Genomic DNA, 27741 nt, shown 5'->3' with positions numbered 1-27741 from the left:
AACCATCATATTAAAAAAAAACAGTGTGAACTTAATTTAGTGCAAAATGTAAACACCCTTTGTCAATAGTTACAATCAAATACTGTCCAATAAAATGTCCCTGAAATAAATCTTAAGTGTAAGAAGCTTGTGATGATCGGTTTCTGTTGGCTTTGTGGGAGAGTTATTTGTATAGTTATATTTATTACCTCAGGCCCATGTTACTGGTCCTGTTGTATTGGACTGAATTATATAAACACACATTTAAAACAGCTTCATAGTGAGTTTTTTTCTCTTAACCAATACATGCACACACGCCTTTTGGCTAAACAAAGTTGTACAAATAACAAATAACACTGATGTAACATACTGTAAAGGAACTAACGTCAGAGTTAAGTGAAGTAATAGTTTCGGTTTGACGCCTGCTGTAATCACCCACAGCTCAAAGACATGTATTCAAAGGTCTTGTTTTGTCTGACCAACAGTCCAAAAAGATATTCAGTTTATGACACAGAAAAGCAGCAAATCTGCATATAGGAACAGCTGGAAGTGGAGAATATCTGCTTGAAAAAATGTAAATATTATAATGAATTACCAATCATTTAAACCATATTTCTTAAATGGTATGTGAAGGCAATAATGGGCTGTGTGATGGCTTCCTTTAACTTGAATTAATTATCATAAAATGATCCTGCTGAAAGCTGATAAATCGCGATATTGGTTCAATAATAAGAAAGACCTTTAGACAGACCTGAAACTGGTAACTCAATGTGAAACTGCAGAAATGAGCAAAAAATGAACCGATTAATACAAAGATCAGAGAGGAAGGAACTTTGAGGTTTGTTTTTGATGATCCTTCCCCGACTTAAGGAGAGCATTCCCGTCTGTATTATTACCTGAATCATATTAAACCATCGCACATCGTAAACAGAGTCACAAAAGGAGTCATCCGCTGTTTTCAGCTCCGCACTCACTTATTTCCTCATCCATTTTTTCTCTCCTGAGACTTCAGGAAAGGAAACCTGCTCACAGGTACTCAGTGAATCATTCACCCTCGAGGGACAGTCGTCAGATTCAATCAGAAAAGTTCACAAAATAAAGATGAAATGCTTAAACGGCGCATGGCTTCACTCGCTTAAATCTTAATTTTCAGAACTTTAAACTGCACTTTTGCAGAAAATGCTGTGATTTTTAACGCGGCCTCAGGTGTCTCAGTATATAGTTCGTGTGCTGCTGTTCGGTGTCGTCAGGAAAGATCCTCTGACGCAGTTTGTGGGCAACAATGCAGGAAGTTCGGAACTCCTGTCCCCCCTCCTTTGAGTCTCTGTTTACTTTTCTCAAACAGCTGGTCTCCAAGCAGCTCTGGAGGGATACACAGTGGTTTCCCCTTCAGACAGACGCTCTCTCTGTGGACATGAGCAGAAATACACAGAATACTCACTGCTGACAGGCAAACTGTGGACTAATGAAATATTAGGGTTTCTTCATGTGGACAGCCTGTAAAAACAAAGAAAAAGTTGATTTATTCTGACGACAACAGTGTAGTTTCCACCTGTCAGACTCTCTGCATCACGAGTGTTTCTCAGTGAGGAAGAATCTGCTCCTGAAGACCACAGGATGGAATTGAAAGCTGCTAGTAAGGAGGCCTTGAGTTAAATGTCAAGCTGTACCATTTTAGCTGGTATTCAGTATATGATTGGTCCATGAGGTTGAAATATAATTAAAAAAGGGTGTTTATTTGTCTTGTTAAAGACAATATAAAAAAATCTTCAAACTGTTGGAAAAGAGGAGCTGAGCAGACGTCAGGGCTGAAGTAGTCAGTCTAACGACAGCTTTTAAATACAGTGATTTACTCCGGTAATTAAAGTTTGTAAGCCTCAGAATTGAAGGTAATGTATTGAAAATAGCTGGAGGAGATTCGTGGTGCCAGAATACTTCTCTGTTATTCTTAAAAGCTTGTAGCTGTGGATTTTTAGAGCATTTGTTTCCATCGATAGTGAGTGGAAAAGTCTTGAATCGTCCATTCAGAGTCTGTGTTCCTGCACCACACAGGAGGCTGTATTACATCCAACATTAGTGACATAAAGATAAGAGATATTTAGGATCTCTCCTTAGTTTTAGACACCAGGAGCTAGAAATCCTTCATTAAAAAGGAAACACACAGACTTTAACATTAGCATGCAGAAGGCAGGAGGTGAAAACATCAATACTCACTCTGATTGTGAGTAGAATAAAAACACCTACTGTGTACAAATGAAGCATTGAAGGAGCTTTATGTAAGAATTTTAATTTAAAGCTTTCAAACTTAACTAGAATTATCAACAGAAATGCCAGTTTTGGCATGATGTCAAAGACTAATCTGTTGCAGAGAAATCTCTTGAAGTTAGCATGCTAACCAGTTAGCCTCGGGCCATCCTGTCTTGTAATACCACTCAGTGCCTCAAGAGGTGATAGTGAGTCACTGTAGTGTCTAGTCTGCCCTCAGTCCAACAACACCAACATGGCTTTCTTGCCATGTTTGGCTCATGGAGCTGACCCAGCTGTATCCCCGGCTCAGGCCTTCGGAGGTGGGCGCTGACTCATGTCCGACGTCCCTCCCTCCCGCTCCACGCCTCTCCTGTCCTCGCCTGATCCCGCCAAGTCTTCTTCGTCCCTGCAGTCAGAGACAAACACTCCCTCGGTGCTCTAAGCCTCAGTCCAGGCAGTCAGCTAATCGGACCGCTAGCTGTACAACAAACTGAGCTAACTAGCTAATAGCGGCTACAGTTAACGGTTACTTTAGCTGAAGTTTGTGGTGGTGCTGCCCCCTATTTGTGTGGAGTATGACTTCAACAGGTGGCCAATTCTTCCATATGGCTCCTTCTAAAAAAACAAAGTCAAGTGAAAATACTAACATGCAGTGGATTGAGAGAGAGAAAAGTCACAAATACAGTGAGGAGAAAGGAAGTTCCTATGATGGTTAAATAGCTATTAAATAAATAAAAAGAAGTGCTTGAATTATTTAAATTCCAACAGATTTGGACGATTTACTCTCTTCTTTTCATTGAAATCGTGGGAAATTACTAGCAGAGTGTTGCTTTTACACAAGCTTTCTAAATGATGCAGTAAATTAACACATCCACCTCTGCTTTAGATTCAAATGAAGTCGCTGTTGTGCAGCTCACTGGAGGATGTGTGGCCTAGTTAGCTGCGATGGAAAAATGTGACCCGACATTAAAACCCACTGATTTAGAAATGAGTGCAGTTTATTAACCTTCCTGACAATGTGTACAGAGCTGCGTTCACTCTCTCTCTCTCTCTCTCTCTCTCTGCATGTGTTGAGTGTCTGTCGGTGTTTTCATCCAGGCAGCCTTCAGTGGCTACGTGATGTCTGTGTGCCGTTTGGTTTTTCTCTCCCATTCCTCAAAGTGCCCCTGAAAATGCCCAGACTTGTTACCAACCCCAGTGTTTATAGAACTGACTGTGCATTCCTCTTGTCTCGTAAAAGGCTCCTCACACCAGAGCCCATCAGGTCTGCTCTCCTGCTTTAGCGGAGAACATGCTGCGTGATAAATGGTGAACAACTGCAGTGAAAAGGGGGAACATTTAACAAGGTGGAAAATGTTTACCCTGTAAAGGCCGACGCACAGGGACGGAGTTTCTCATCCCTTCAGCATCCTTCACTGCGCTGACAAGGATGTTTATGCACCGAAATGAAGTTTGCGTATTTTATTACATTAACCTGACGGCCTGTTAACGGCCTGTTAATGCTGGGAAGTGTAATGTGCAAGCGATGTTGGATTCATTATGTTAAAAGCAGGTGCAAATTTGTTTTCATGAGCCAGAATTGAAAGGATAAGGACAGTTCAGATGTCTGTCTGTCAGCTCATGTTGTTTTTCACCGCCTCAGTAATTTGCAGCAAACTGACAGAAACAGTTTCCTGTTAATGATCAACTGTGCGTCTGACCGTGGTTAAATATGCAGGGTTAGAATAAACTGCAGCAGCAACCTGTATTGTCAGGTATACGCTAACCCAGAGACGGCCTGACACCGGACACAGTTTGCTGCTTTAAAGCTGCAGCGTGAGTCGATTTGAGGAGAACTGAGCTTCATCACTCAAGTGTGATAAAGTGTTGAAGTACTTGAGTATTTCTATTTGCTGCCACTTCAGGCTTCACTCCACTACCACAGATTTTGTACTTTTTACTCCACTACATTTATTTGATAACTTAAGTTACTTGGCAGATTCAGATTAATAATTAAAACATGTAATCAACAAATTAATTATTATATCAATAAGACTTTATTTGTCTCCAGGCAGTATATATACGATACAATAAGTTAAAACTTTACTGATCCCACAGTTAAGGAATTTAAGTCGTTAATAGCCAGCAAGTAAAAAAAGCTACCAATGTCGTATGTTGTATTGCACTTGAGAAATACTGTTGCACAGGAAGAAACCTTGAATTTTAGTATATGTATATGCACAATACATACAGTTTATAAAGAACACTGTTGCCAATATGAATAAATACAGTGTTATTGCACATTTGAGAAAAAATATACAACAAAGTAGATATATAGTGATATATGTAAACTTTATGTATAAATAAAGTCATAGCTTCACACCAGCTGCAACCTGAAAGTGCAATAATATCATATACATTATTCTGAAATGAGCCATTCTGTATAATGAGTACTTTTACTTTTTATAGTTTAAGTATACGTTGATGCGAGCACTTTTTGTGTTTTTTTACTTCAGTAACTTTCACTTGTAACAGAGTGTTTCTGCACTTCAGTAGTACCACTTTTACTTTAGGAACAGATCTGAGTACCTCCTCTACCACAGGCTAACCAGCTAACACCTTCCAGGTTTAAGCTAGTTAGCCCTAGCATGCTAGCTTCTGTGTCTCCGAGCAACACCAGCCTTCAGATGTCTGTCAAATGGAAACTGCCCACACAAATGGTGTTGTGCCTAATAGCTGCAGTATGTTACAGTTCAGGTTTTACATCCGGAAAACGTGAGAGTTTCTGCGTTTTAGCTTGACTTTGAAGGCTCTGTAAGGTGACGATGCTGGGCTGTTTACATTGTGCTTATGTAAAAGCCTCAGAGGTGCAGAGAAAGAGTTAACATCCTGGCCCCGGCAATGGATTTTTACATGTTGTGTCATGCTCAGGCAGCCAAACCAGTGTTTCCGTACGGTCCCTTCAAATTACAGTGTGCGAACGCAGCGAGATTCACACAAAGGGAACTTCTCTCCCAGAGGCGGGAATAAACCGGGGTTTTAGCAACAGTAACTACAACAAGACAGGCTGAAACTAGTTCAGGGATGTCTGTTTAACTTGGTGCTAACCTCAGAGAAGCTTTCACTTTGACAGAGAGGCAGAGCTGCGACAGGGAGGGAGGAATTTTTACAGCCATATTTTGTGTGAATGAAACTGAATCTGGCGAGCGCTCACTCTGCCATCCTGAAATGTGGGTTAATGTCTATTCCTTCTTTTTAATGGAGGAATAAAAGCGCGTACTTGAGTCATTTTTCACTGTGTGCTGGTTTTAATGGCAGGCACATCCACTCATGGTTCATTGTGCAGAAGACATTTTTTGATGATGGAAAATGTGATTATCAGGGATCAGGGACTTGTGGCCTTTTTCCATTTTGCGTGAACTCTTAATTGTGAGGTGCATCTTACAAATGGTGGTGTTTTTCATCACCTTGAGCTTTCTGCTAAGTGAAGGGCGGTTGCTGCGTGACAAATCAGCCCTCAGGGTAACTACACTGTGGTGGGGAAGAGAGGAACCTCCCTAACACCTGGAAACATCTGGTTTTGAGGAAACCAATTTGTGAGTTGGCTAGTTTGAGAGGATTTCAGGCGGCAGCTTGTTTGCGTAATTAGTTTATTCTTTTTTTGACTTTTGAGTTGAGGTCACAAATTGGTTGTGAACCAAAATGCCAGTCAGATGTTTACAATCTGCTCTCTGTAACTTCACTCAAGAACAAAAAATTAATTGAGTCTGAATAAAAAATTTAGTTAAATTGAATTGCTTGCTTGCGTGCTGAAGAGACCAAACACCTTGTATTTGTTTTCAAATAAATTCAAGGAATCAGAGCTGCAACCATTTTCCAAATGTGCTGCTTTTCAGTTTCTTTTTTCAGTATCTCGCTTCTTCCTCTATTGCGAGCTGACATTTGTCTCCCATGATAACTGCTCTGTCTGTCTTTAAGTGTTGAACCAAAGAGCTCATACAGAAGAATCTGTTCTTCCTTCTGGGGCCCTTTAATTACTGCACTGGAAAGGTCAACCACGTTATATACCACTGTAACTGAGTGAATGATCAAAATTTTAATAATTCAATCAAATAAAAAAGACTAAATTCACTTCACACTGCTTGTTGTGTCTGAAGCACAAGGACGTTCAGTTTATCACGTAAAACAGAGAAATAATTTTAATTCTTCGTCTCAGGAAGCCCCACTTCTTCCTCCCACCTCACCTAAAACCATTTGCTGCGTGCAGACTCTCAGTTTGAATGTCTGTCACACTCTGGCCTGTTTATCAGACGTTGGTGACTAATACCATAGCTAACACCGCCCGCCTGCCTGTGCAGAAAAGGTCTCGCATGTGTGCGTTTCAGCCGCGTGCGTCTGTGTTGGTGTGTCTCTTGCGTGTTTGTTAAGTCGTGCACCTCCTCATCTGAGCTGCGAGCGTCGCTCTGTGGAGGCAGAGATGCATTTTGATGTGAGACGAAATGTTCTACGAACGATCACGGCGTCGCTCATTAGCAGCCTGCCAAAGCCTCTTTTACCTGCTGCTGCTGAGGCAGGTGTGTGTGTGTGTGTGTGTGTGTGTGTGTGTGTGTGTGTGTGTGTGTGTGTGTGTGTGTGTGTGTGTCGCCGTGAGCTCGCCGCCCGTTCATCCATTTACGTGCGACCCCCTGAAGACAGATGACCCGACTGTTTACAGCCTCGTGTGTGTGTCCTCGGCTTCATCTTGTGTCTGCGGCGGGGACTGCTGCCCAATCAGTCAAATTATTGGGCTTAAACTTTTCAAAGTGAAGCATTAGTGAAGGGCTCAGGCAGGCCGAGGTAAATTGGAGCTAACGAACGGTGACCTTCTACTTGTTAGGTGCGCGTACGCACGCATGCACCTTTTCCCTCCACAGGTGAGCTTTTGTGGCCTGCGGAGCCACTTCCTGGAAACTTGGTTGAGCAGCATTGATGTTGGCAAGTCAGAAAGGTGAGCGGGAATGACGAGGGGGGGAAACAGGGCGGGGGCCGGCAGGATTTGCCTTTGCTGGCGTCAGCACAGAGACGCAGAATAGTGGAAGAAATTCTCCCTGCGGTGGCGACGCGGGACCGATGCCGGGCTGGATGTCACATTATTTGGCGATGTGCTCATGACACACCGAGGAGGCGGAGAGCTCGCATACGCACCGAGGATATATGTCATCTGCAGAGAAATGCCCCAACAAAACCTGCCTCTGTTAGACGGGGGCTGCAGAGTCTCAGGGGGTCTGTTTTTATGATTGTGGGGAAAATGTGACGCGAGTTAAGCTGCTGCAGTTGGAGGTAAAAAAATAAAATAAAATAAAAAAGCTTTGGAAATTAAAAAAAAAAGAAGAAGAAGAAGCAAGCATCCACCAGCCGGAAACCCTTAAAAGGGTTGTTGTGCGGGGGTGCTTTTCTGTGTGTGTGTGTGTGTGTGTGTGTGTGTGTGTGTGTGTGTGTGTGTGTGTGTGTGTGTGTGTGTGTGTGTGCAGCTGCATGCGTGTGTGTATTCAGAGCTGGCATTGCTTAATGGTTTGCACACGCAAAGCCCAATGTAGGGGTTGCCAGGGAAACAGAGCAGCATGAGTCTCGGTCTGCAGGTGCTGTTCCTTGTGTCCTACTGCTGGAACCTCCTACGAGTGTGGAGGGAGGGGGGCGAGGGCTGCAAAGATGAAAGAGGGCAGAAAAGCAGACTGGGGGGAAAAAGCTCAGGGAAAACCGGTAAGAGAAGAGCTGACACAGAAGTGTTAAAATACAAATCTGGGAAATTATGACGTTGAAGTGGGATAAAGACTAAAGCCTGGCTGCAGACAGAGACGGGGTTCAGACATGCACCTCGTTACACTGACCTGATGGCAGCTTAAGACGTTGGTCTCAAGTCAGGAAAGATTAATAAAAATTAGGAAAGAAAGGAAAATGTGTGTCGTGTGCTGCCTTCAAAGATGGCTGTATCCTCTTGATCACAGAAAAAAAAAAGTTTAATAAACTTGGGCGAGCTAATTTTAAGTTATTCATATCGTCTGTATTTCCCCTCAAGATGGTTAATTAACACAATCCTGAAGTGAACGTAAGCTGTCCCAAAATCCAAATGTTCCTTTGCTTGGTTATCAGCAGTATTTGTTCGTTAAAAGTATCAGTATTCAGATTACTTTTACCTCCAAACGACTCAGCTGAAGGACAGCTGTGTGTTTAGCTCCATTAGCTGTTAGCTGCGTTAGCTCTATTAGCTGTATGCTATTAGCTCTGTTAGCTGTCAGCTCCGTTAGCACTCTTAGCTCTATTAGCTGTGTGCTATTAGCTCTGTTAGCTGTCAGCTCCATTAACACTCTTAGCTCTATTAGCTGTGTACTATTAGCTCTGTTAGCTGTCAGCTCTGCTCTGTTAGCACTCTTAGCTCCATTAGCTGTGTACTATTAGCTCTGTTAGCTGTCAGCTCTGCTCTGTTAGCACTCTTAGCTCCATTAGCTGTGTGCTATTAGCTCTGTTAGCTGTCAGCCCCGTAAACACTCATAGCTCCATTAGCTGTGTGCTACTAGCTCTGTTAGCTGTCAGCTCTGTTAGCTCTATTAGCTCCATTAACTGTGTGCTATTAGCTCCATTAGCTGTAAGCTCTGTTAGCTCCATTAGCTGTAAGCTCTGTTAGCTCTAGTAGCTCCATTAGCTGTGTGCTATTAGCTCCATTAGCTGTAAGCTCTGTTGTCTCTATTAGCTCTGTTAGTTGTGTGCTATTAGCTGGGAAAAAGAGTGCGTCCCCCGTTAGTCCACTGTGTCCTTTCAGATTGCAATGCATCAAATTTTTCGCTGGTCTCTGGCTGAACTACAGTAGAAACATCAGAAGACGTGGTTCGTTGTGCTTGGTTCAGTTTGTTATTTGCTTAGTGATAGTTATGCATACATACTTAAATTGTGTCCATTTTGTCCCTGAGGAAGATCTGCTTGTCCCAAACACATTTTGTATCACTGATGGACAACATTTCGAGACCTGTGATTAATCAATTAGATGATCAACAGAAAAATAAGCATCTTGAGCAGCACTCCTCCTCTATGTTTATCAGTGAGCGGTATTTTGCTTTTATTGACTATCCCACCTCAACCGGGCCTAAAAGCTTTTTTGGGATACATGTATTTTTTTATTTCCTGCGTTTCCGCTGATTGGATGGGAACACCTCAGTGAAGCTGTGAAGGAACGCTGATGTAAAAGACGTCTGGGTGACAAAAAGCTTCACTTCAGCAGCTCGATGAAGTCAGAAACATTCCATCTTCCACGCCTGAAGAGGGCTGAGGTCCAACATCACACTCGAGCTGTCAGAGAAGGTTTAGAGGGAAAAAGAGGAAATCACTCGGAGAGGAGGAGATGCTGCGACGGCGTCAGTTCAACCGGAGACCCTGGCAGAGAGCGCGGCGGTGAGGTTTGGGGTTTGACGGAGAGAAAACGGGCGGAGGTCGTTCCGTAGCGATGGCTGTGGATGTCAGTTACGATCTGGTGGGGAAATCCTCTTTTGAGTGACAAGCCCAGAGGTACATTCATACATTCCTCCACTCCGCCGTGAATCCCCCGCTCTGCTCGTCATCCTCTTTCCAGTCTGGCCTCGTCAGATCATGCATTGATTCATGAGGCCGCTCAGAGGAGCTGCTGACTCTGACTTCCCTTATATATGTGTATGAACGCTCTGCCGTTAGTATTAATGAGAGCACTTTGCCGCAGCGACATAACAGTTCATAATTAAGTCAATGTTGGCGTTTTAATTCTGCTCACGGCATCTGGGACGTTGACCCTGATGTGTTTTCTTCAGTGATTACACACATTATGCTGAATTTAAGATCGTAAATTACTTTGAAGTCTCAGTTTATCAGTCTAGTCAGCCTTCGGGAGACCTCGTCCTTGACTCGAAGCGACAGGTCGTCTGCCGCTGTGCTCACCAGATGTTGAGGTGGAGGCGAGGGCAGGTGGGCAGATGGGTGGGAAGGCAGAGGTTAGCTGTGTGGTTTCCTTAAGGTCAGGCCGTGGGCTGTATTTATCAACATTGACACTTGCTGTTTCTCTGCTGCGTGGGACGTCTGCCATCATTGCTGCGGCGCACCGGCCAATCAGAGCACAGCTGCGTGGCTCTCAGTCACATGCATCAGGCGGGGGAATGACTAACTATCAGGCCTCACAGGGACGGAGGCCGGCGCTGCTCTTACAGGCGACAAACTGAAGCGACCCCCTCCTCCTCAACACGTTTAAAACCCTGTCAGAAGACGTCTCAATTTCCTTTGAAACGTTCACACGACAATCCTCTGCTCTGTTTAAGATCATCCCACCGCCGCGCCTCGCCGCTCCTTTAAAGCATTGACTTTTTTTTTGTCATCCCTCCTAAACACTTAGTGATGTGTGGAGGATGAAGAAGCTCAGAGGGACATTTTAAGAAGGCTGTGCATTTTAGCAGCACAACAAGCAATTTGAAATGATTAGAGAAAATTGCAGCGGGTCTTTTGTGGCGCTCAGCGAAGGATATTCTGCTCTGTGTTTGTTAACGCAGCAGTGCTGGGACCATGGAAAACCTCATGTCTGCTTCCACTGAAAAAACAAGATGTTTGTGAGTGAACTTCAGAGATGTTGGTGTTTCTTGTCTCTCTGGACAGACCGAGGCTAAATGTTCCCCCTGCTTCCAGTCGTTATGCTAAGCTAAGCTAGCCACGTTAAAGTCCAGACTGCAAAGGGCTTCAACTACAGACCAGTGATTATTCTGCAGCGACAGGTCACTCTGTGTGTCCCAGCATGGGAGTAAATAGGTTAGAAATGTGGCATCTTTGCACTAGAAACCAAACCAAACTTGAACCTTCACTAGCAGATTTGATTTATTTAGATTTATTGATCGGTTCAATTGTTTTGTCTAAAAAATGTCAGAAAATAGAGAAAAAGAAAATTGCGATTTTGACCACGGCTTTGGATGCTGGCTTCTTCTTTGCAGCGTAGCCTCACTTTCTCTTTTGTTCAGCGCACACTTGCTGGCTCTTCAGCAGTCCGTCAGCAGAAAGCAGGATGCTGAATAAAGGAGCTGAGAGCTGTAAGTCTCCAGCCTGTGGGTGTTTTACAGGAATCAGCAGACCCTTCGCATGTCAGCAACAAGTTCCCTCTGCAGGGCCTCTTAAAAAGAAAAAAAAAACAGGGGCCCCCGCCTCATATCATGAGGGCTGTTCATTCATAAACTCACTCTTCGTTTTGATCCTTTCCTCACTGCTTGTGTAGGCTAGTTGCCATCAGGAAATATGTTGTTTCGTCTGTGCGGTTTGTGTGTTTGTAAGGTATTGACTGAGCAAGGATGCGGAGGAGGAGTTGGAGGAAGTGAGTGTTGTATGCCCTGAAGTGTCTGTCAGTGTCAGGGGGAGGGGTGGGGTGGGGTGGGGTGGGGTGGGGAGGGGAGGGGAGGGGGTCGTTCGTCCTTGGCTGCACAGACTCAGTGGACTCCGTCAGGTCGATGGTGAAAGATTGAAAGCCCCCAAACGGTGTGTGAGTCATCAGGAAGGTTGAGCAGGGTCACCGAGGTCAGGTCAATATTTTAAAGACACAGACGCAGTTGATGGCCGACGCTGTATATAAACACTCAGGCGTATTTAGAGCGAGGTCACGAGGCCGCAGTGACAGGAGGCAGGCAGCTGTGAGAAGGTGAAGCACTGCAAAGCAAACTCGTCTCATAGAAATGATGTTTATGTACAACTAATCTGCAAAAGCAAATACGCTCTGAAGGAAACACAAAGCTCGATCAGAGAATCTGATAAGATGCAAGGAGGTCAAGACTGAACGGATCAGCAAAGCGTTCACTGACAAAATATCTGATCTCAATACAGTTTCCGCTCATGATGAAACCAGCATTATTAAACCTTTTCATGGTTATGGTTAACCGCTGACTGAACTCAATAAAGTTGGGGAAAGATTGTGATTTATGGGCTAAATTAATCTACAACACCCCAAGAGTTAAATCACAAGAGGCAACAAAACAGCTGGAACGAACCATAGAAACATGCAACAAAGATGGCAGCAGCTGCAGCCTCAAAATGGTTTAAAGGCCCTGAAATTAAAAATGCATGACAGAAATTATTTTACTGAGTGGAACTTAACAAAAATCAAATCTATGGTGGATGTGCTGTAGGAGTTTCATCCAGAACCATCAGACGGGTGGCAAACACTCACCACTGACAGCTACAGCAGCTCGGAAAATGATCAGTTCACAATCAATTTTACGATGAACTTAAATAAGACAGATATTTTGCAGTGTTACAGTAGCAAAGGCGACAGTGCAACAGCAAGATACGTCAGTAAAAAAAGCAAGATATGATCAAACTACAATAAATAAATAAATAAAAGTTGATTGATTCACTATAAATTGTGACTGAATCATTTGCAATTGGTCGACTTTGCATGAAGTTAAATGTATCAGTAGGATGTTGTTACATCCTGATGCAAAGTGCTGAACAAATGTGATTTTATGTATATACACATAATGTTGTCTCTACTCTCCATCATCATATTTAATATCTGTTTCACACCGGCCACAGTTCCACTCTGTGTGCTATTAAACAGGCCTTAAAAGTCTGAAACTTGGTGAACGCTGCAGGAACGATGGGAAACTCCTGCTCCGCTCCCTTCAGCGGGGTCAGGCGGTCACGTCGCGCTTCCCATCAAGCCACAGCGACATGCCGGCTATCGGGTCGGTTGACCGTAGTAATAGCTTTTTTTTTCTTTTTTTTTTAAATGGAAAAAGCTGCTCAGCCATGCAGCAGCAGCAGCAGCGCAGTGTTTCTGCGGGCGCAGGACAAAGATAAATGCCTCTGAAAAAGCCTGGAGGAGAGGGCGCAAAGCGAAATGAAAAGGGGGCAAAGCAGCAGCCGAGGATGGGGAAGGGGAAGATGGCAGAGCGCCAGAGTTAAGGGTGTGAAAGAGAGCGTGAAAGAGGGGGAGAACGATGCCAGGTGAGGAGAACGATAGGGACAAATGTAAAGAGGGTTAATGGGGAGGCTGTGAAAATATGTGTAAGAGGGAGGAGGAGGAGGAGGAGGAGGAGGAGGAAGGGGTGCCTGCCTGCTGGCAAAGCTTCATCCTCTTGCGTAACATGTGCCATGTCTTCCTTTAGCCGCTGTTGCCATGGGGAGAGATGTTGGGAGGGGGTTTCTGGGCTCCCGCTGCCTCGTGGGTGGGAGAGACTCGGGGGAATTCTGAGCTGCGACGATCCCCGACTTCCCTCCTCTAAGTGAGCTCGCTGGGGGAGCGCCAGAGGAGGGAGGAAGGGGTGACTTAAGAATCCTCTGGTTGTATTTTTAGACCTCGCATTTTGGATGATTTCAGTTGAGGCACCGAGCAGAGCTGCTGCCTCCCCCCTCCAAAAAAAAACAAAAAAAAAAACAGATTTAAATGAAAATCAGGAAGCCGCTGCCATGTAAAACTGTGAGAGGCAGAAGTTGTGTGTGGGAACCTGCAGGGCGTCGATGTGTGACTCATTCTCGGGTTCAGGTGTGCCCTGTAAAATGAAATCCAGGCATTGTTTATAACCGCGGTTTTATCGTCCGTGTTCACAGCGTGAGTAACAGTGAGTCTGAGCGGTGTGTGCAGGTGTTGCTAAAGCCTGTCTGTGTGTGTGTGTGTGTGTGTGTGTGTGTGTGTGTGTGTGTGTGTGTGTGTGTGTGTGTGTGTGTGTGTGTGTGTGTGTGTGTGTGTGTGTGTGTGCGTTTCAGCAAGTGAGCCATGGAGAAAACATGCACCCTACCCGTCCTGCTGATACGAATAGTTGATAAACTGACGAGAGGAGAAGATCAAATGTGCTCTGTCGGTGGACGGCTGCAGACAGGCTGGAAACAAGGGCTAGCCTGGCTCTAACGTTCAAAAATCCACCTCCTCCAGCACCTCTAAAACTCACTAATTAACCAATTATCTCCTTTGTTTAACTCGTACAAACAGAGAAATGTAAAAAAAAGGCACTTAGTGGTTTCAGAGAGTTACGTAACTGTTTTTGGTGAACAACAGTTGGGCGAAGTCTAATCACATCCAGACTCCAGCTCCACATTTAACACACGGGCATGAGATTGATATTGATCTTTCCAGCGAGAAAGCATTTTTCTTTGATCAATAAAGTGATTTAGATGATTAAAAATGACAAATATTCACCGTTTACAGCTTCTCAAATGTGACGATTTGTAGCTTTCGCTCTTTGAAATCTTCATAAATATAATTATCTTTTGAGTTTGGGCTGTAATTTGTTTAAATCGGGGAAACTGTGATGCCTGTTTTTTCACATTTTCAAGGCCTAAACCCTTGAATGCAGCACACACAGGCGCTGTCAAAACACATGATACACATCAGCTCCTCGGGAGGCGCCACATTTTCCTGCACGACGTTGCAGAGGGTTACCTAATAAAGAGGACGCTGAGTGTTTATTACACCTCACAGATAAAAATAATATCAGGAAAAAATGCCAAATGTTCTCCTCTTCCAGGTTCTCAGTTGTGAGCACTTGCTGCATTTCTTCATCTTATCAACAAAACAAGCAGTTTGAGGACTTTCTAGTTAAGTTTTATGGCCTAAAGATTAATTGAGAATTAAGATTAAGTGATACTGAAAGAAAAATCCTTAAAAAATGACCATGACTTGGGTCCATCCTCAGCAGCCTCTTGCTTGTGTGTCGATGTGGAGGTGGTGTTGTGTTGACGTCCAGGTCAACCCCGCGCTGTACGTCACACGCCTTCGTTAGCCTCGCCGTGCGTCCCCGCCGCTCGGCTGCTCACCCTCCACAGATAGGATTAATGTACAGAACGGATAGATGAGTATTTATATCCTCTGCGGGGGTGTGGGAGGTTGTGCGCCACAAGTAGGTTAGCTGCTAATCTGATGTTGACAGTGCGTATGCGAGCGAGTTACAGAGGAATTAGACCTGTGCTGCTTCAGAGCCTCCATCCTGCTTTGTTTTGCTTTTTTATGAAAAGAGAGAGCGCTGCCGCTCGGCTCGGGGAAGTCAGCGCTCCTGCAGGCAGGCAGGGAGGGCTTTCCCTGATTTAGAGAAGGCTTTAAAAAAAAGGAAGACAGAGAGGGAGGAGAAGAGAGGAGAGGAGGGGGGAGAAGGAACACAAAGGCAGGCAGGCAGGCAGGGAGGAGGAAGGAGCGTGGTTGCTCCGCTGACAGACGGCACAAAAAACAGGCAGAAGTGAGAAGTGAAAGCTGTGTGAGGACAGACAGACGGCGGCCAGACGCTCGGCGCTCTGCTCCGCCGTGCCGTTTCACTTTTCTGCCTTTCTTCCTGCGGGAGACGGACAGAGGCTCGGGAATGTCGGCGGTTATTGGCCGGGAAAGTGTCTGTCTGGGTCTGGAATGTCAGGTGTTCCCCCGTCAGCGTGTCTGAGTCCGGGAGGAAGAGCGGCAGCTACTCTCTGAGCGCTCAGCCTCAAAGTGTCGACTTTCTTTGGTCCACTTCTCCCTCCGAACAGGTACAGTGCAGAGCTGCGAGAGCTCGTCTTTGTGCTGATCACTTTGTGTTTTATTCCTCACTGCAGGCTTTCGTTTCCTCTTTCATTTCCTTTAATATCATCACATCATATCGCCTTGATTTTGCTGAAGTTTGCCTCCTACTCAGTGTTGCTTCATGGGAGCCGTGGTGGGAAAATTCATTTAAAGTGACCAGGATTGGCCATTTTCCACTTATTTTCAGGGCTGAAACTATCTTCTTGATTATCGGTAATTACAGTCTATAGTCAGAAAATGATGACTGTCCCATGACATCTTCAGAAGCAGCTGTTCAAAGCCTAAAAATATTCAGTCTGGTTGCTGACACACATTTACAGTATTCACTTCACGACATTGTCAGCAAAAGCAGAAAATCGTCTCATTTGAGAAGCTGAAACCATGAAATGTTTGGCATTTTTGCTTGAGGAACGACTCAGAAAATAGTTGCAGATTCAATTTTCTGTGAATGCACTGATCATTTAATCAGCTAATTGTTTCAGCTGCGTTACTTTACAGCTCGAATTCAACAGAGAAAAGCTAAACTCCGTGAAGTACACAAGTTTCTGAAGAGTTTATCATCATTAAAATATCTTTCCACGCCAGCCTGCACACTGGCCGTCCATCATCGTTTTATTCGCATCTCCTCTGAGGAACGGCAATTTTGGTCGAGGGCTTAACATCTGCGATGGCTCATTAACCCGCCAGCAGCGAGCACTAATGCTCCAGCACTCGTCCGCGGCGGCGTGTCGGTCCTCCTCGTCCATGCAGCCGCAGCAGCTGACGTCCAACATGAGCGAGAGGACAGGATAAGCCTGAGCTGTCGGTGTTATGCAACAGTTCGGTCCAGAGATAGAGCAGAGCTGAACTTACGACACTTCTGACTTCTTCTTCCACACACCATGAGATCACCACACTCGCTTAGCTGCACCCCCTCCCTCCATGTAAGAATAGATGTACCTGTTATTATTAAAGAGGAGAAGCACTGAGGTCACTTACTAGCGCTGCTAAAGCACCCCAGGCTGTTTATTTGCAAGCGTCCTTTTCTTAATTGCTTTTAATTTGTTCTTTTCTGCTGTAATTTCATTATGTTCTTTTAAATGCATCATCTTATTAACTCTGCTGGAAACATCCACCTCAGCAGCGGCCTCAGGTAATCCTTTCGGCGTCGCAGGATTTCCTGTTTACTCACTAATTGCGTTTTCCATTCACCTGCATCAGCCGTTTGCCCTTAAAGAAACCAGAGCGGAAACACCCGACATGTGACAGGTTTTCACGCTGACGTGGAAAAGCTGATGCGTCAATAAAAACAGAGGTACAATGGAAACAGACAAACAAACAAACACATGAAGTTTGAGAGTTTAACATCCACAGAACAAACCAAAGATCTGTGAGGAGACTAAGATTCAAATTAACTCATGAAACAAACATGGATGCCATATTTCCATCCTGTTTTCCATTGTTTGACATTTGACTGGCGCTCGTTTAGAGGCGTCATCTCGTCGTGCCCTCTTCTTCTGCAGTGGTTTAATAATACCTCACTGGAGACTTAGCGCCACCAGCTGTTTATCTCATTAAACTACCTCCCAGTATTCACGTAGCAGTAGTGGATGGAAACAATATTTCTCATTGTCTTTTGCAGTTTTTCTGGAAAATTGTTTAAAATTGTGCTGCATTTGGATGGAAACTTGATTATTAGTGGAGCTGCAACAATTAGTTGATTAATCATGTCCCAGCTTCTTAAATTTGCTGCTTTTGTTTGTCTCACATTATTGTAAATCTTTGGTTTTTGAGCCGTTGGTCAAACCAAACAAGCCCTTCTGGTTCACTACTGGTCAATTTCTAAATCTGTAACAATGATAATGTCTCGTTGCAGCTGGTAGAGTCTGGTGCTGTCATTTCTGTGCTCTGATAGATGGCTGAACATGTGAGGTTTTATAAGACATGTTGATCACCACGTCCTCGTACTGTTTTTACACTGATGTGAAAGAAACGGAGGAGAGGGGAGTGGGCAGTGGAGGCAGGAAAGAGGCAGGGAGGGAGAAACTGGGAAATGGGGAGGTAGAAGAGAATGATGATGATGGAAAGGGGCAGAAAGAGGAAGGAGAATGGGGGAAAATATGGTGGGGAAAGTGAGGATTGAGAAAATGAGTGGAGAAGGTGGAGGAGGAACATTGGAAGAGAGTGAGGGAACGCCATGTCGCTCGTGCTCACTGTGGTTATGTAACGTTACCTCCTGCCTACTGCTGATGGCAGAGGAAAGCACAGAGTAACAGCAGTGAATGGCGTGGAGGTGGGTGGCAACAACAACATCAGAGGAAGAAGCAGCCACAGTATCCATCAGAACCATATCAAAGGTCAAAGCTGCTTTTACCTCTCTGTAATTCCCAGAATTCAACCTGTTGTTGATGGTCGGTATTGTTTGCTAGACTGTCAAACCTGCAGCATCACCAACAGGGTGGTTTAAGCAATTGAGTTCTTGAAGCAAGATGGCTCAAAATGTGATGGTAAACATGAAGACTTGCTGCCTGTGTTTGCCTTAGATTAGCATAAATTAGGTACATTTGGGTTTTGGACTGTTGGTGGAAGAAAACATAACAAACAGTCCCCAGTTCCAGCTCTAATTCTGAGAATTTGCAGTTTTTATTGGACTAGACATGTCAAACAATGAATTGAATAATACAGGAAATAACCGGCAGATTAAGCAATGACAGCAATCATTAGTTAGACATCTAATATGTAATTTGGCAGACAGTTTGCAGATTATGAGAGAGTATAATTTTGCTCTGGCTGATAACTGTAAGATGATAACATTTTAACTATCCTATCAGTTTTTGGACCATGTTGACCACCATGCAGTCATTCAGGCCTGTTTCTGCAAAAATAGATAGAGATTTTTTTTATAGATAGAGAATTTGATTAAGTGACGTATTTGTGTGAAAATGGATTGTTTTGGTTCATTTCTGACACTGGGGCTAACACTTCACTGGTTGACACACACGGCTGTAGGCACTGCCCAGACATGCGCCTCTGTGTTTACATGCAGCAGCAGCCATGTTTATGTCAGAGCATGTATGTGCTAAATGAGCTAGAAAAGCAGGTGGCTGTCTGGCGGCATTCACAGAAAGAGAAACCAGAGAGAGCCTCAGAGCAGCTGCAGGAAAGCCCTGTGGGAGTCTCTTGAGCTGGCCTCTGGTCTCCCGGGGTGAGCGGATGGCAAAATGTAACAACATGCTGTAACACTATACTGTAACAACAGACTGTATGGCAGAAAAACACTGTAACAAACCAATGTAACAATGCACTGCAACAACACAACAACAGTGTGTGGCAGCAACACACTGTAACAAGGCACTGTAACAACACACTGTAACAAGGCACTGTAATAAAACAATGCACTGTAACAGCGCACCGTAATAAAACTGTCGTAGAAACACATCCTAACAATACACTTAACAAGGAACTGTAACAACACACTGTAACAACACACTAACAAAACAATGCACTGTAACAGCACACTGTAATAAAACTGTGGCAGAAACACACTGTAACAGCGCACTGTAATAAAACTGTGGCAGAAACACACCCTAACAATACACTTAACAAGGAACTGTAACAACACACTGTAACAATGCACTATAACAATATCAATGCCCCGTAGCAACACGCTGTAGCAAGAGAAGGCAACAATGTGTGTTACATTGTAGCAACACAATGTAACAAAGCACTGTAAAAAAACAATATGTGGCAGAAACACACTTTAACAACACAATGTAACAATGCACTGTAAAAGCACGACGCATGGCAGAAACACACTGTAACACTGCACTGTAACACAGCAGTGTAACAACACACTGTAACAACACACTGTAACAACGGTCTTTAACAATGCACTGTAACAGCACACTGTAACAACACACTGTCTGACTGCTGTTCGTTGGATTGGTCAATCCTTTCAACTCAAAACTGGCCACATCCTGAAATAATGATTCAGTCATTCTACAACCAAAAAAAAGAGATTTGTTGATATGAAACCATAATGGATTTCATGCTGCTAACGTGTCTCACATGTGCCCATGCGCAACGCTTCACATACACTTACAGCCCTCATTAACATCTCAGCTTCCCCCCGAGGGGTGAGCAGTGGGAGGCAGTGGATGGAGGAGAGTGTGATGGTTGAGTGATGAGCCTTGTCCTGCAATCTAAACAGCAGAAAGGAGGAGGGAGAAGGAGGAAGAGAATAGGTGAGAGGCAGCCAAGACACAGAGGTTGAGCCTGAGCAGGATCCTACAGCTATTTTGTAACATGATCAATGACCTTGCATACCTTTAGATCCTTATTTCCTGTGTTAGCTCACTGCCTTTTGTTACACTCACTGCCTCTCACTCTACTCAGCCTCGTACGCTCCAGATCTAATTAAGAGTTGTCTCTTCCTAGAATGCTCGGTGGCTTCCCGTAGCGAGGATGGCGCTGTGATTAGATTCTGAGATACGGGAACAACATCTGTCAACTGGATGAAACCTATTGGCCAGAATTGTGTGAGATTCCTCCGATTGGACTCGCGGTTGAGTCAATGTTGCTCAGTTAGAAATCTGACTCTGATGGTGACGGGTCGTTACAGGCTTCTGTGGAATTTTTGATGATTTCACCAAAGGTGGCCCTCAATGGCTGGATAACAACAGTGATGAGTGAAAAGTACTTGTTTTGCAGTAAAATGTCCCCTTGGATTGATATATTTTATATGACATTATTAGATTGTTTGTCCTGATGCGTCAATTTGCTTATGGTGGAGCTAGTTTTAACTACTCCATATACAGTTTAGTCCAGTGGCTCCCAGCCAAGAACAGATAATCTCTTTAATTGAACTGCTAACAACTCACAGACATCTGAAACATGACGAGGAGCTCCAGCTAGACACAGGGAGCGACAGGTTTAATCTTTAACAGGACGCTGTGTTTAGAAACTGTCAGTCAAGAAATGTAGTGGAGTAAAAAGTACCTCTGAAATGTTGTGGAGCAGAAGTAGCATAAGTAAAGTACCTCAAATTGTACTGCAGTAAATGTACTTATTGAGCGCGCCGGATTCAGACTGCAGTTTGACCTTTTTGCTTCTGATAAAGGCAGAAACTTTTTGCCAAAAAATCAACTTGTTTCAGAATGAATGTGGCCTCTGTGTGCGTCTCAATGAAGTTCTGATCACCACTGTAAGCATTAAAGTGTTGAGACGAAGTCGAGTGAAAAGAAGGTTAAGATGGCAGCCTTCTGAATAGAGGAAAAAGTGTCCAGCTCTGCGATGGAGCTTTGTTATTCATCGGCCCTCCCCACGCGGTTTTGGATTGGTTTCAGTTTGGTATTCAGAGTATGAAGGGGTCAGCGTGGGCGTCTGGTTGTATGCAGAGAGGATAGAAAGTTTTTTGGCAACACAGTCGGCTCAATTCATGACTGTTTTCAAGCTGAATGACGGCGAGGATGTGTGTGTGTTTGTGGACATCTTTAACCTAGTGGACACCCGGCACACAGAGGGCAGGGTATTAGAGGTTACTAGCTGGATTAGTTCATTCAGGCTCTGTTGCATTATCGCAGGCTCAGCTGTCATTAACTCAGATGTTCCCACAGGGATGAGGCGGCGTGTCCTCCGCTGCTCTCCACTTTCTGCTAACACACACACTTTTTGCAGGGTGATCCCTCTTTATGTCATTTTTAAGAACAGTGGAGATTCTGCGCCGAGCCGTCTATGTGAGTCACTGTTTATTTTTGCTTTCAACCCGCCAACACCAACTCTGTGCTGTTGCTTCGGCTGGCCCTAATTACAGAGCGTGATGTTGATCCTGGAGTTTCTGCCCGTAAAGTATTTGTCTTCTGTGCTCCGGCAATGACACTGCAAAAAGTGCTCGGTCACCCTGTTTGTTGTCTCTGGCCTGGGTAAATATTTCTCTGATTTTCTGAACCTCTTTTGCGGCCACACTGTAAAACCCTCAGAATTCCCCATAATGACTAATCCAAAAATAAAGCAGAGGGAGCTTCCTCTTTGTTCCAGAGTCGAGTACAGTGAGGTGAAACGTACAGGCGGCCGTCACTCAGACGCTTTTGTCATTTCACACCCGGCCGGTCATGTTTATGTAACGCAGCGGGCTTGTCTGCTGTCGGCCCGTCTGCCCTGAGCGAGATGACCCCCGTCACACACCCCCGTGACCTGCAGGCGGTATCTGACTGAGACCCTGCAGCTTTATCTCAGCCCGTCAGTGTCAACATCTGTCACTCATTCACTGTTTACCTGCCGGCTCTTTTTTTTTATTTTTTATTTTTTTAAGAGCTTCGACTGAGTGGCACAATTTAATGTTGACTCTCACAAGAGCCGGCAGTTTTCACGGCCACTTCCAGACTCTTGGTGTTGCGCCCACACACAGCCTTGAACGCCTCTTTTTTTGCAGTTAAAAAGAAAAAACAATATTGCTGCTGGGTGACTCCGTTTTTCATGGATTTCCTCAGTTAAGACAAAGAACGGCGGTTTGCTGTTTTTAAGCGATGACACAGGAAACTTGATTTAAACAGGATATTTCATGTGCTTTATGTTACATCAAGTCAAAATCAAAAAATGTGACAAATAAAAGTAACAAGAAAGAATGTTGGATTTAGACCTCGTCCAGACAAAAACATGGTTTTCTTATCTGTTCGGATGTTTGAGGTTCACTGTGCAGAATGATGTTTGTGCAGCGTTTGACTCGTTTTGACTAGAAGGCCGTTCTCACATTCGTCATCTGATGGAGGAAAGTTTCTCTGCGCTCACCTCAAATCTGAGTTCAAGACGACAATCGCTTCATGAGATCACAGCTAACAGTTGTTTCATTGTCAGTTAATCTACTGATTTTCTCACTTTGTTTATTAGTTTTGGTGATAAAATGATGATTTCCAGGATGAAAACCACCCAAAATATTCAGTTTATTATCAAGTAACACAGAGAAAATCACATTTGCTCAAAGATGGCGCCGGTGAGGATGGCTGCCATCACTTGGTGTTTCGTGAAGCGATTATTGCACCGTGAAGTTGAGTTGGCACCAAGCACAAAAAATTTCATTACTAGTGTAGGTTTCCACACAATGGAGCCTGGTCTGACGCTCTCGTTAATCCCCTCGTTATCATCCACACCGACGACAAAATCCACAGGACCGCTCGTAAAAGTTTAAACAGTTTACTTTAGCAAAACAAAGAAAGGGTGATACAGAAACATATAAAAACCGTGCATTAAGCATCCATCACATCCAAAAACGAGGTGAAGTGATGAAGAGTTAAGAGACTTAGAGAGGTCAAAAAACCATATGGCTCCACTCTCACCTCGCCCGATTCAATGACTGACTGACCTCACGGGAGCCTCAATCAAAGTGATTAAAGGTGTACAGCACCTCAAAAAACCAAATTCTTATATGCTCCCATCCAATACAAATATTACATAAATGACATTTTCATCCATTTTAAACCATCAAAATACATTTTTAATCATAAACTAATTACATTATCATACAACTGAACTGAAACTACCTGTAAATAGGCCTTTTAATCCCCTCTAAACCAATTAACTTATATTACCATGTATTCTAGTTGTTCTTAACTTAACTTCAATTATTTATTAACCCTTTTTTTAACCAAAAATCAAAGACGTGCATTTAGGCTCCTACAACTAGTGACGATGTTACGTTATTACAAGTATATGACAATAAAGAATCTTCAATCTTGAATTTGAGAAGCTCCTGTTTTTGCTTAAAAAACATTAATGAATCGACCAATCAATCGTCAAAACAGCTGGAAATTTATTTTGTCAGTTGACTCGTTGCAGTGCCATGTGGAAACATCTTGTGTCCAGTATTAAACCTTTGAAACCAAAACTATGCTCATATTCATAGATTCTGTTATTTCCAATGAGAGTAGGAGTACTTTTAACGAGTGAAGTGAACTTTTTTTTTAGTAAATTGTGAAAGTACTGCAGAGGTTCCTGAATGTTAAATGCTGTCCAAACACATGCATACGCGCTAAAACTTTCAATCAGGAACCATCTGATCAAGGATTAAGTAAACACATTTACTGCTGAGCACAGTGTCTTAAACCCCGTCTGAAGGGACTCCGTTCAGATTCAGCCTCATTACTGAAAAGAAAAAAAGCGTAAACACCTCAGAGTCTCCTCGCCCAGCGAGCGAGCTGTTGGGCAACCAGCAGTTGGCAGGGCACACTGAATTCCTCCCCCTCCGAAACAAACAGAGAGAGGGAGGGAGGGAGAGCGAGGGAAGGAACCCCTGGAGGGAGCCAAAGCCGGTTTAAGTGACGTCACCCAGCCCGCTCTGTTTGGGCAGGTCCCCCCCCACCCCCCACCCCACCCCCCTTGCTTCCTGGCCCTTACAGGAATTCCCCTCCTCGTCACATTATTCTGAGGAAACCGCTGGCAACGCCCCGCACCGCTGCACAGCCACAGCTGATAGGGCGGAAGCGCAGACTTGTGACTGCTTGTGTTGACACAGGAGTGTGTGCACTTGTTGTGCTTTCTCCGGCTGCCTTTTGTGCCCAGACAAAGGCAGCTTCTGAGTGTTTGCTCCACCAACCATCAGCTGGTAAGAAGTGAACATTTTGTCCTGTGGGCTGCTGGGAAACGGGGTCGTGAAGTGACGGCGCTGAATGGGATTTCACGGCTGAGGTCAGACGTGTGTGCAGATGCAGTTTTTGACTTCTGCTGAAACCCACCGTCCACAGCAACACCTCCGCTGTCGTCAGCCGAGCGTGACGGCTCTCGTCAAAGCGAACGACGCAGGCAGGAAGCAGTCGGTGAGCTGTCACTCAAACGTGGCACCACGGTAACCAACAAGTGGGCAGAGGGCTGGTGGGGCCTGAGGGGTCCGGTGTGTGTTGGCATCGTGTGTTTTTGCCTTTTGCTGGTCGGGGGGCTGCAGAGCCTTCAGCTCATCTGACAGATCTGTGGGACAACACGGCGCTCTGAACACTGATGTGTAAGTGCTGCGTTTACTCTGTGATACAGCTGGATTTTTGTATGAATGTCACATATATAAGCACTTAGCTTTTGTGCATGGCAACTTTTGGGCAAAGTGTTTTGATCAACTCAACCTCTCAGAGTTCATTTTTTTAAGGATTAGTTTGACATTTCAGTGAATACTCTTACTTGTTTTCTTGCTGAGAGTTGCATGTCTTAATGGTAAATATAGCTTAGCATAAAGACTGAAAACAGCTCGCTGAGCTCTGTCCTAAGGGGACAAAGTCATCTGTCAGCACCTCTAACGCTCAGTAAGTTACATGTTATGTCTTGTTTGATTCATCCATACAAAAATAAAAGTGTAAAAATTACATTAACCAGCTGCCGGCTGTAGCTTCAGATTTACCAAACAGACATGAGACATTTGTCATTCTTCTCATCGAACTCGTTTACCAAAGAGATTGAGTTTAATTGAGACTGAAGGGTCATTCCTGACCTTGCAAACAGCCGTTCGCAGAACAGTCTCAGCAGCATTGAGTCGCTGCTCTGGAGCTTTTGAGCGTGTCACATGATCTTCCTCAGCAAATGGAACCACTCAGCTGTCACAGAGCTGCAGATGTGCACATTTCACCTTCTCTTAATGGACACTCCTTCACAGGTTATCCAGGTCCCAATAATAAACAAACACAAAGATAAACATATGAGCAGTTACCTGTAAAAATTAACTAAATTCTTCTGTTTACTCTGATTTATAACGCAGAAAGTTTAGATTTCTGGTTGTGATTTTTGCCTGAAACTCAAACAATGAATGATAACCAAAATGTCTCTTGACTAGTTTCCTGTCAATCAGCTCGTAGATGGAGACTAAATGATTTAACATAATAAAGTTAAATAAAAATGTGAGCTGCTCCTCCTCCTCCTCCTCCTTCTTCTTCTTTCTGGGCTGCTGCACAGAGTTTACTGTGCATGCACAAATGAATGAAGCGTGCTTCCTGTCCCGCGGGGCCGGCCGAGGCGTCGTTTGATGACACGGCGTCCGTCAGAGAGTCACCACCTGAGGGGAACTCGAGACGCTGACTGGATGAAGTTTGACGTGCAGCTTGTTTTACTTCCACTTTTTTCACGTTTGTTATCTTTCAAACAAGACGGTCAAAGTTCAGTTTATCACGTGTGATGATCAGTAGAGGAAGTGAAAATTTGTGGTACTTGTACTTTATTTAAGTATTTTATTTTATTTATGACAGTTTCTGGACAAATGCAGATTTTACAAAAAATGAACGACACGCTTTTAACATGTGAAAACAGTGAAAGAATCAGTGGATTCATTGATTAGTGATCATTCAGCATCTCATAGTTTCACCATCTCAAATGTTTGGATTTGTCACTTTTGTCTTAAATTACAGTAAACTGAATAATTTGTTTCTGGATATTTGTGAAAACTGATGGATTGATCAAGAAAATCTGCAGATTGATCAGATTGATTACAGAAATTGTTTAGAAATCAATCTGAAATGCTGCTTAAACACCAGGAATATCACTCTGATTCTTCTTTTTCCTGATAATACTTCAACTTTTTAATGCAGGACTACACTTGGACTTGTATTTTTCCAGTGTAGTGCTGGTACTTCTCCTGAAGTGAAGGATGTGAGTTCATGCTCCTCCACTGGTGACTGATGATTTACTGCTTTTCTCTGTTTCACATCACTGTACACTGAACATCTTTACACTGAACATTAACAAGCACTTTTGTTGTTTTTGGCATTTTTTTACCTTTTCTGACACGTTATAGATTAAATCAGTGTTTCCAAACCTTTTTAGTGAGAGACCCTTGATCAAACCAGTGTTTTCCTCTGACCCTGCGAGGCGTATTTTTGGGTTTTCCGTCTGTATAAATGTGACATCTCAACACTTTAATGCCAAAAAAAAACCACGTTTATGAGTCGTGGATGTAAACCGTGACTTGACGGATCGGCTCAACGTGAATCTGTGACCCCTGAACTGAAAACAAGAGATTAATCAATAATGACTATTTGCAGATTGTATTCTTAATCTTGTCGGCGTCTTGTGATTTGTTTTACTACGTTTCGAGCAGCCTTCACACCTTCCATGATTTGCGACTGCGAGGAGGAAATCATTATTTGGTGTTTCTTGGCTCGGCTCTTCTGCATTGTGTTTGGAGTCTGGCTCTCCTTCCTCTGTTTTGGTGCAGGCAGATTTTTTTGGGGGGGGAGGTTAAACGAGTGCGGTCTGAAAAAGGTGTCAGAGGGTGATGTTCACATTCAGCTGCAGCTCTGCCTGCACCACTAAACCCCCCCCCCCCACACACACACACACTGTTCTACCCACCCAGTAGGTTTCTCGTTATATCAATTTTTCACAAGGGTGCCCACGCAGTCCCAATAATCAGTGGCCTCCAGTCTGCTGCTTCTTCCTCCTACAGTTTCCTGCGGGGGCAGCAGTGCTGAGCAGATACCGAACCAAACCACTGTCTTTGTCTGCGTGTGTGCAGGAGGGAGAGCGTGATCAATATTTCATTTGTTCGCCGGGGGTTTGCAGCTTCGTCACGAATTATTAAGAGGAAGGACTCTGAACTCGTCTTCTGGTTGTTGTTGTTGTTGTTGTTGTTGTTGTAGAAAACGGGAGCTCGGACATCTGCGTTGTTCGTCGCTCTGTGTGGAGGATCTGCGTCTCTCCCCTTTACAGCCGTGCAATATTAAAAGGTGGCTGAAGCTGCAGTCAGTCCCTGCGGTGTTTCTTTCACTGCCCTGGCTGCACCTTTTCTATTCAACATGCAGTTTTTAATGCAGGACATAAACAGTCTCCCCCAGTGGAGCTTCTGCTGCCTCCCTCCCTCCACCCTCCGCCCTCCACCCTCCGCCCTGATGCTTAGCAGTCAGCAGCTGATCTCCAGGCTGCAGACCGAGCAGGACTTGCCTCAGTGCTTTGTTTTCCTGAATCATTTTAAGATGTTCGAGTCTCGTGTGGATACCTTTCGTTTCTGTATCAGAGGGATATTTTTTCTGTATCGTACTTTTAATATAATCGTGTTTCTCTGTGTATTTAATATAAAATCCAATTTT

At 44.1% G+C, this 27741-nt stretch overlaps 1 protein-coding gene across 4 annotated transcripts in view; it reads left to right on the top strand.

Moving 5' to 3' along the window:
- The window catches only part of hivep1 (HIVEP zinc finger 1), a 53495-nt gene that overhangs the window by 6347 nt on the left and 19407 nt on the right, over positions 1-27741 (top strand). Inside the window, exon 1 of one of the 4 annotated variants that reach the window (XM_070983974.1) lies at positions 15044-15678. The exons of the other annotated variants lie outside the window; for them this stretch is intronic. The gene's annotated coding sequence lies outside the window, so the exon portion shown is untranslated. Of the gene's footprint in view, positions 1-15043; positions 15679-27741 lie in introns of those variants that run through there. 4 annotated transcript variants of the gene reach the window in all.

The sequence above is a fragment of the Chaetodon trifascialis genome, chromosome 17, assembly GCF_039877785.1.
Source record: "Chaetodon trifascialis isolate fChaTrf1 chromosome 17, fChaTrf1.hap1, whole genome shotgun sequence".
NCBI lineage: Eukaryota > Metazoa > Chordata > Actinopteri > Chaetodontiformes > Chaetodontidae > Chaetodon > Chaetodon trifascialis.
The sequence above is the reverse complement of the archived record's forward strand: the minus strand, read 5'-3'. Positions and strand labels throughout refer to the sequence as shown.